The sequence below is a fragment of the Aquila chrysaetos genome, chromosome 20 (genome assembly GCF_900496995.4).
Source record: "Aquila chrysaetos chrysaetos chromosome 20, bAquChr1.4, whole genome shotgun sequence".
NCBI lineage: Eukaryota > Metazoa > Chordata > Aves > Accipitriformes > Accipitridae > Aquila > Aquila chrysaetos.
In genome coordinates, this window is record NC_044023.1 from 12,567,736 (window position 1) to 12,577,311 (window position 9,576).

The 9,576-nt window shown below is 44.8% G+C and overlaps 1 long non-coding RNA gene across 1 annotated transcript; it reads right to left on the reverse strand.

Moving 5' to 3' along the window:
- Positions 1–7,177: 7,177 nt before the first annotated feature.
- Positions 7,178–8,155, reverse strand: LOC115353762. The gene is made up of 3 exons (XR_003927691.1): positions 8,099–8,155; positions 7,854–8,004; positions 7,178–7,295 (listed from the first exon to the last, which is right to left on the reverse strand). It is a non-coding gene; the product is annotated as an uncharacterized LOC115353762 (long non-coding RNA).
- Between the last annotated feature and the right edge of the window lie 1,421 nt (positions 8,156–9,576).

Sequence of the window (9,576 nt, forward strand, 5' to 3'; positions counted from 1 at the left end):
TGAATGTGTTTCTACGGTTTTTTTTCTGTCTTTCTCCCCCACTCATTTTTTGTGCGTGTTTTGAGTTTGGGTGATAATTTTGGAGCTGAAAATGTTTTTAGTGGTTTCATTTAAAAAGCAAAAGGGAAAGAAAAGGTGATTTCTTTTTCGCCATTGTGTTCTAAATCATTTCTGACCCTAAGAAACAAATGCACAAACAAACAAAAAAAGCCATGAAAGCTTTGATCTACAGAAAAGAAAACTGACTGGTATTTAAAGAAGAAGGAAAATAAGGAAAGCTCTTTCTCTAAACACTTTACTGATCAGAAAATAACATCTTCCATCATTCTGAGTGCTGTGTTTGGAGCCTCAGGAGCAGAACTCTTTATGGATAGGAAAAGTAGGAACCTACCTATTTTAGGAAGAAGTTAGAGGTGGCGAAAAAGCCAATCTGAAGTATCATATACATTATTTGGAGACGTTAATTCTTAGAGAGTCATTTTGCATTTTATTAGGGAGCATGGAAATTGAAAAGAATGCACAACAAAATAAACTGCTTCCTGCTCAGGATATAGTTCCATAGGGCCTATCTAGAGGATCCTTGTACCCATGGATAAGTCAGGCAGCCACTACACAGGCAAAGGGATCTGCCTGCAAAGGGTAGATCTTGCCTTGCATACAGAGTTTCTCATATCAAACGGTGTGTCCTGAGATGTAGGTTCCAAGTCACACAGATATGGTGCAAGACATAGTACTTCTGGGCCATCAAGCAACCTCCTCCTCTTCAGGTTGCCTGGCCTGGTACTTGCCGAGAAGTGTAACGTGAGCCCAGCATCCATCTGTGGTGCTGGCCAGTAGCTGATGGCTAGGGAACAGGATAGAGACCACATAATTACCCTCTTTCAAACAGTGCACCTGTTGTAGATCAGGGAGTTTCTGAACCCAAGGTGGCACCTCTGTACCTAACAGCTGTTTGGAGATTTTCCTTCTGCGCATTTAACCAGGCAATATTTTGCACCCATGTAAACTTTCAGCATCCACAGTATCCATGTTCTGCAGCTCAGCTCCACGTGAACTGAAGAATCACTTCACTCTTTTTATGTCACATCTGCAACCTGGTAGATTAGTACCTTGTACTAGACAAGAACTATTGACCCCTCTTCACCTCCTTCAAGTCACTGGGGATTTGGTCAGTAAAATCTGGGATTCTCTGCTGCTAGAGAAACTGACTTTTCAGACAAGACGTAAAACTAGGAATCTGTCCCAGCTGACTAAGGAGCAAACTGAGATGTTTCAGGAAGTCTTCAGAGGGCTGCTGGGTTTGAGTTGCTTTTGTCTCCTGTTGCAGCAAGTCCTTCTGAAGCTCTCCCACCCCAGCGAGAGAGTAGGTCCTGCCCAGAGAAATACGCAGTCTGATTCGGATATGGACAAGGCAGAATGCACAAAAACAGATACAAGTCTGAGGAGTGATGGACCCTGGGCTTTTGTGGACAACTGAAGGAGATCTGGGAAGGAGATGGGGCTGTTTAGCACTCAAGGAAAGGGACGAGCAACGGTTCATATTGAGGGACAGCACGATCCAATGGAAAGGGCTTCAGTGTGGGGCTCCGGGATGCCTGGGATCTCATCCCAGCAGTAACCCTGGTTGGCTGGATTGTATTGGCTTTCACATTTTTTCCCTGGGTGCAAAATAGAGAGGCTGATACTGATTCACCTTCAGAAAGTGCTGTGAAAGCTATAGTTGAAAAGTGCAATGGAAAAGTTAAGCAATATTAATGATTATGAAGCCACAAGGTTCTCCAAATAGAAGATGCTAAAAAGTACAAAGTGCTATTATATTTTTATTAAAAATGTTATAGCCAGGTATTCTCCTCCCTTTCATTGAATGCGTCCAACTTCCTTCCTCACTGATGGAAATTGAATTACTTGCAGTGGTTTGTACTGAAATTTTTTATTATATTCTAAAAATAAAAGATACTAATAATATAGATCTGATAATTAAATTGCCACCAGAAGGTGATAAGTCATGAATGGAACAAACAAAGAGAATAAAAGGGAAGAGGAATACAAAGAAATGTATTATATGACCAGCATATGGAATATTAAAAGGAATAAAGAAAACATAACCCTGATAATAAAGTCAGAGTAATGACTTTGACAGTTTATGTTCAAGGCACCATCTGGGCAAAGAAATGTTTTTCAAATTGCTGGTGTAACTCTTGCCCTTCTGAACTTCAGGGCAGAATTTTCGTCTGATCTGCATTTTCAGAAATTCCCACTTCACTATGGCTAGCTACTGCTCCTGCGGGTATTTTGTACCTAAAAAGTTCAAGAAGCTCTGCTTGTGTGTCTTTTGCTTTATCCCTTTTTTCTTCTGGCTTTGTGGCAGAAGAGCGGAGAAGGAAGGTTTAAGGGCTGGTGGAATGCCCCCCAGCCCTGTTCAGTGAGCTTTCAGGCCCTGCTGCAGGTGATAGAAGGGAAAAGGCAGGGTGTGGGGATGATGGGCTGGGTTGAGAGTGTATCTTGCTGTTACGCATTGGGGAAAGGAAGGGTGGTGGTCCTATTGTGGCTCATGCTAGAGGAGGCTTTTTGAGTCAGATCCTTGCTTCTGGGCAGGCTGTGCTTGTAGCGGAGACAGCTAGCTCTGGGCTGCTTTGATATCTTTCACAGGGCTGGTAAGACAGGGGAAAGTGAGGCCTGTTTCATAGCATGTGTTAGATCAACTTCAGGATAGTGCTAATCTTCCTGGCTGAAACTGTGCTGGGATTCTGCCCTACGAGCTGAGGCAGTAGCATATGCTGGTTTTGCTTCGTCTTGCTGCCTCCTATCTGGGAGCTATCCATTTGTGCCTTGAGACACAGCAGCCAATATTGCAAAGTAAATTTTCCAGCTCTCAGTCCTTTGCAGATGTTCCCATTAAGTTAGGATCCTTAGCTGACTGCTTTAGGGCATATTTCTTGCTACTTTAGGCTTCTTAATCTTACTACTTCAGGCTTCTTAACCACAGCAGAAATCAGGCAGGAAGAAGGAGCTGGTATTAAGGATTATTCAGATAACCACAGGCTGCATAAAGCCCCATTCGTTGAGATGTTTTCATCGACAGGTTTTCATCTGAAAGCTTATGGAAGTGGCTAGAAGTAACCATTCATATGCTTCCTGTTTCTCAGATAAGCCCTGTAACTCACCCAGGTTTATAAAGCAAATCAGTGGTGATGAGCAAAGTCTAGACTCCAGGTTTTCTGGATCCACTAGGATATTGTGCCTTGGCTTGATACATAAATGTGAGGGATGGGCTCCCTTTCAGCCGATACAGTGCAAGTCTTATAAGGCAAGCCAGACCCCGGATTTCCTGAAGCCCACTGCTACGCTGTTGAAAACTGCAAAAACTGAGAAGCAGATGTAAAGCAGCAGGGTAAACCAGCTTTGTCTCAATGGCAGCCAGGAGTGGTGCGACAATTTGGTACCGGGCACCAGGGGGGATGTGGTGACAGGTAGTGATGTACCTTGGTGTCCCGTGCTCTGCAGCTGGCAAAGCGAAGGAGCAGCTGCCCTGTTCACCTGGGTGTGGGGCCTCAGCACTGCCAGCTGCAGCTGGAAAACTTCTGGATCAGGATTTCCCTTGTTTCAGTTTGTGCTTGAGGTTTGAGGATGAAAGCCAGGAGGATGAGACTTAACCATGATAGAAACCACAGGAGAGCCTGCAATGACAGGTCACGTTAGCTGAACCAGACTGCAAGGCTGGCGTTAGTTTGGTTACGGGGGACTGATGTAGTTTTTTCCGATGTGGCAGACAGTAAATGCTGCAAGTGGCTGTCTGCCGAGACAGAACTTAAAAATAACAATCATTCCCAAGTGCGTCTCCTTCCACTTGTGCTAAGATGTTATTTTGCCAGCATATGAGAAAGGCACAAAGCATTCAGACCAAATGATTTTTAGGACCACAGTTTCTCTTGGCCTTCACCCTGACCTGAGCACAGTAAAAAGCCACTAAAATCTGGAAGGCAAAGAAGGGAATAGCAAGGGAGAAAGAGGAAAACAGCCTTCCCTAAAGTGCCTGGGAGGTATTTGGTTCTCTGAAACTCATCTATTGAGAGGAGCTATAGCCCTTGGAGGGAGGGGGTGAACCTATTTGTGCTTATACACTGTGCCGAATATCCAGAAACTTGGACACAGGAGGAGGTGAAACTGTTTATATTTACGTAACGACTGCAAGCCACAAAACACCATTTGTTTTCCTCATTACTGAGTCTTCTGAGAGCAATACAGGTCCCGGTGCAGCCTTTGCGGCACACCATGTGCTGTGTCGCTCTGTTTCCCTCAAGCTGGGCCTGGGCTTTCAGTGGGGAGCTGGAGGTGGGGTGAGCCTGGACCCCCCGGCAGGAGGGGCGATGCCAGCCGCCGGGTGCTCGCTGCCTTCGGATGCCCATGTGCTCCATCCACCGTGTTGCCTGCGATGCACCATCCAGCGTGGGGCGGACATGTGACCTTGAAATTTCTCAAGGTCATGCATCATCCAAGGAGGGGATAACTAAGCGATGAGACCCCAACAAGTAGGTCCTTCCTCAGGGTCCATCTGCAAAGGGTGTAGTAGAGGTAGGGGACCCAGAGAGTGAATCTGGGAGCTGGTGCTGCTAAAGAGATGGGCAAAAGTCACGCTGCCTCTGCAGCCTTCCTTCCATCGGCAGGGCTGTCGGCAGCGGGAGGCAACCGCTCTGCTAAGTTATAATAAATGGTGCTTTTGATCGAATACGGAGCAATTTCCCTTTAAGAGACTTCCCTTTAAAAAGAATAATAACCCTTTTTTTTTGAGACCTGAGTGTCGGCAGAAGAAGCTGGGCTTGTTTTCACGTTTTAGCTGTGAAACAGTATCGGGCGGCACCATCTGATTCCTTTTCTTACAATTCTTTTGTGTCTTTCCTTTTGTAAGCAAAAATGAGCACATTCAGGCGTGAGAGAAAGAAGTGAAATCAGATTGTATTGCATTTCTTTGGCATATATGGTGCAATGCAAGATTTTTTTTCTCCCCTTAACTCCTGAAATTTCAGATAGCCTGAGAAAAAATACCGGCATGGACAAAAATGGGGAATCAGCTTTCCATCTAAATGCTATTTTAAAAATCCCATAAATGTAAGTAGCCTTTTTATGCCATTAATTTTTTTTTTCTTTATCATTCCTCAGCTCTGTTTTCAGGTCTTCTCTTCTATGCACTTTCAGATGAGCCCATGTCTTATGAAAGCGATGTTTTGTTAATGGAGACCATCAGCAGTTCTAACAGCAGGAACTAAACTGAGTATTTCCTTACCCAAAACAGCTCTGCTAATTTACTTCTGTCTAAAGTAAAACTGAAAAGATATTCTTTCAGTAAATTGTAAATTCATCCCAAAAAGCAGAACTTCAAGGGAACTAAAACTGCTCAGGTTGCATTGAGAAAATTATTTAGGCTGAATAAAAAGAGCAGGGCAAAGCTGTAGGCAAGTGTGACACACTGCATTTCAACACCTTCAAAGGGAAATAAATATTTGGAAATGTTGCAATGTTTCATTTTGAAGTTATTTTTAAGGGAAACTTTTTTGTTTCAAAATGGCATCTTCCATTTAAAAATGAATCTTCAAAAAGAGTTTTAAAGAAATAAGGGTCAAACATTCTGAATTATTTGTTTCAGTTCAAATGCAGCATTTCAAGTTAGCCCCCAAATAATTTTTTTCAGGGAGTTGAATCCTTTCTCCTGCACATGCTCTGTTTTAATCTGAGTTAGGCATATTTTTCTCTCATGAAATTTTGAGTTTTGCAACATAACAGAAAAGCCACTTTTTATCCCTCCACCTGCCAAAGCCTCGGTTATCCATCCCTCACACATGCACACCACTTCTAGCAGATGCTGAAACCTGGCCAAAATGATTCTCTGCTTCTCTGTTCCCCAGCACTCCAGAGAGCTTTGCCAACACGGCATAATGCCAAGCTGTGCTCCACCATTTTCCCATCCTTCAGTCCCTGGTGAAGCTGTTCCAGGAACCTCATTCCTGACCTGCTGCCCATTTATCCATTCCCCAATGACCAGTCCCAGCACATTGCCTGCAGCATCATTGCCCTGTGCAGATGTGGTTTCCCATACTCAGTCCCATGCACTCCTCACCATACCAAAAAGTGAATGTTGTTTACAACAAAGTCACTGGTACCATAGCTTAATAGTGCCATGTTTGGGATTTGGTGGTTTTGTGGCATGGGGTTAAGATGAGACCCCTATGAAGTCAAGGCCCCGTTGAATCTGAGCTCTAAATGGGACCTCTGGGCTTTATTCCAGTTGCTGGACTTGTCCTGCCGCTGCAGCACTCCCCAGCCCCTTCCTGCCTCTGCTCCAAAGGCACCGCACTGCACCTCTTCACACCAGCCGAAAAAAACCATGCACTGTTCTAGTGCCTGCCAGCATTGCTGCGAGATCTGGACAAGTCTCAGGATGGGGCAATAGGCAGCTCAGCTGCATCTGCTAAGATCCAGCTCAGAGCTGGTCTGACAAACATTGGCTGATAAACCCATCCTTAGCTGGGTGAAGGGTGTGTTTGTGTGTGTATAAGAAAGTGAGATTAGTCATTCTAATCATAGGTTAGGAGCTCTTAGGATCTAGGACAACATCAGCATTTTATCCATCCTCAATCTGAAGTAAGATTCTGGCTCTTTCTAAAGCATCTTGAAGCTGTGGTGGTAGAGATGGCTTTTTCTCCCTCTTCCCCCAGTTCATTCTGGGCAGATATCTGGTAATTTATCCTCTCATCAGCAAAAGTGTGGGGATTTCACAGAAAGCCTGAAGTAATTTTTAAGTTGTAGAAGTTTTGCAGACATAACTTTCTCCTTTCTTTGTAGAAAACCACTGTATTTTTCAAACACAAAAAGAAGTTGCTCTCAACCCAGGAGGTACCTCCTAAGAGCCACTTCCCAAGTTTTCCCCATCTCTGATTATACAGTCTTGACATGAATCAGCCCAGCACAGCTTTCTACAGCACAGCCTCGCTTGAGGTGGCAAAGGGCAGTCCATTAACTTCAGCATTGGTAGAAGTTTAAGGGCAACCGTTTTAAGCAAGCACATTAACAAGTGAGGAGGAATGCTCTGCCAGACACCGGGATAAAGGGTTATTTCTAAAGGCATTGGAGATAATAGCCATGCTGCATTTTTTTTGCTTTTACCTACCCTCCCTCACCTGGCTACCCACAAACAGCTGGGGACTCTCCAGTTTGGGGTTTTCAGGATTGAGAAAATATGTATTCCAGCCCGTTGTCAGACCACCAGCCAAGTCCTGTCATTGCTCTATGCCTCAGTTTCCCTAAAGGAAAAAAGAGCATAAAGATATCAGTGCCCTCTGATGAAATGATGAAAAAAAGCTGTAGAATTATCCAAATGAAAACTCAGTGAGAAAACAACATGTAACAATTAATCTGAAACTCTGTTACTATGTGCTCTCCCCTTATGCCAATTATTTTGTGTGGTGCAAGGATTAAATACCAGGCTCTGTACTCCCCTCCACCCCCCAGGTACTTGGGTGATTTTGGTGCTCTAAGAATAACTGTCTTCACCTCTGATCTAGTTTCTCCAGCCTGGTCTTTCACTCCTGCTCCCGATGAGAGGAGATGTTCCCCAGCTCTAAGCTTTAACCCAGCTCATATCATTCAGGAGCTGCTGCTGTGAGATTGCTACCCAAGAGGAAAGAAATCTCACAGGAACAAGCGAACCTGGGAGACTTTTGCAAAGCAAGGCAAAGCCCCAGAGATATTTGGGGGCTGCAATGAATCAAAGCTGCCCTCCTCGTCCTGCTCCCCCTGATCAGTAAAACTCAGCTTTGCTAGCCTGCCTCTGATCCCAGGGTGCTTCTGCTTGACATTACCTGCATTCACACCGTTGCCATGAAAAGCTTGGATGTGAGTTAACACCGAAGTCTTGGGTGTGCCTTATGTTCTTAATGGACACTTGCAAAACCTGCCGTGTCCTTTCATGCCCTTCTTCAGCAGGCGAAGATCTCTCTGGCTTTGCAGAAGCTGTAAAGAGAGAACAGGGAGGAAAAAATCCTTCCCAGCTGCCCCATGTCCCTTCACAATAAAGTGCTAAAGAGAAATCTCTCTTTTTTTTTACCAGTGAGAGCCAGTCACAGTCCAGGAGAGAGAAGAGCTGTTTCCACTCCCTCCCAAGCACCATGGTCTTATTGTTCATGCAGCGCTCAGTGTCCAAAATATCAAGGGGGCTGGCAAGGGCTGCTGGAGGCAACTTCTGTGCAGAGCTCAACGCCAGCGGAGCGTGAAGGAAGAGCAGCCCGCGCTGGCCAGCAAGGCAGATCACGCCGGCACACCCCTGACAGTGCCCTCCCTGCCGTTATTATCACACGAGGGGAGAAAGGGATTTTTGTCAGCTGCTCAGAGGGGAACGCGAGGGCTGTATCTGCCTTCTGTCGCCTGCATCCTTTGGTTGGGGCAGGGGGTGAGAACCTATTTACTGATGGCAAAGAGGGACCGATGACTGCTGCTGGTCCGGGAATGTTACTTATTGATTTTCCTGGGGTACCTGGAGGTGGATATTGTGTAGGCAATGCTTTAATTGCTTATATATGTAGATACTGCTGCTCATTTGCCAACCTGGAGCACTGCTAATGAAAAATGTGTTCAGACAGACTGACTGCAGGCATGCAGCCTTCTTCATTGTTGGTTAAGAAGCTTTACAAAACTGAAATAAATAAATAATATTGACATGACCAGAAGTTCTAGATGTTTTTGGACTCTGAAGACATATGCTTAATTTAGCCCTGCAGTAAGTCCAGGTGCATGCCCAAATACAGCTGATTAGCCAATGGGGCAAGCACTTACCTAATTAATCTATGGAGTGACACAGTCTGCATACAAAGCAAGTGTGCAATTGTGCATCTGTTTTGTAGATGGATTTACACATCTCTAGCGCCATACAAGTCTTTCAGTGATACACCAGTTCCCAAGAACACGTGCAGAGGAAGATGTTGTCTTCTGCCACCACGCACAAGCCTGGTACTCAAACTCCAGGAGCCCCAGGCTAGTGAGAGTCTGCTCCAAATTCTGTGGTGGTCTATACCATACATATTGGTACCTGTAATTCTGTCCATGTCTGCATACAGACGTCTTTCTTCTGTGCTTTTTAGAGAGCTGAACAAAATCGATGCAGTGAATAGGGGTGGAAATCTGCCAGCTTTGGTCTAATCAACCTCTGTGACTGCATCTGCAAGTGGTACAGGCACATGGCATCCCTTCACCCATCTTGAAGTGCAGCCACACCAGGCCTGGGCTGAAAAAAGGTTTTTCCATGCATTACAGCCCTGCACAAAAGCATAGGACAGAAGAGGAAGGATGTGCCTTCCAATTTATCAACACAGTCTGTTACAAGAAGCATAGGAACAGTAGATGCTGAAATGATGAACTGATACATAGCAGGAACTGAATTAATCTCTGGAAACAGGCAAAGGAGGTCAAAAGGAGAAGACTTGACCCAAACCTTGTTTCAAAATTTAAACTTGAATCAAATATCCTCCCAGTTATTTTCCACATTCACAAGTTTTCTTTCCCTGTCTGTTTACTCTGAGTGCTCTCTGA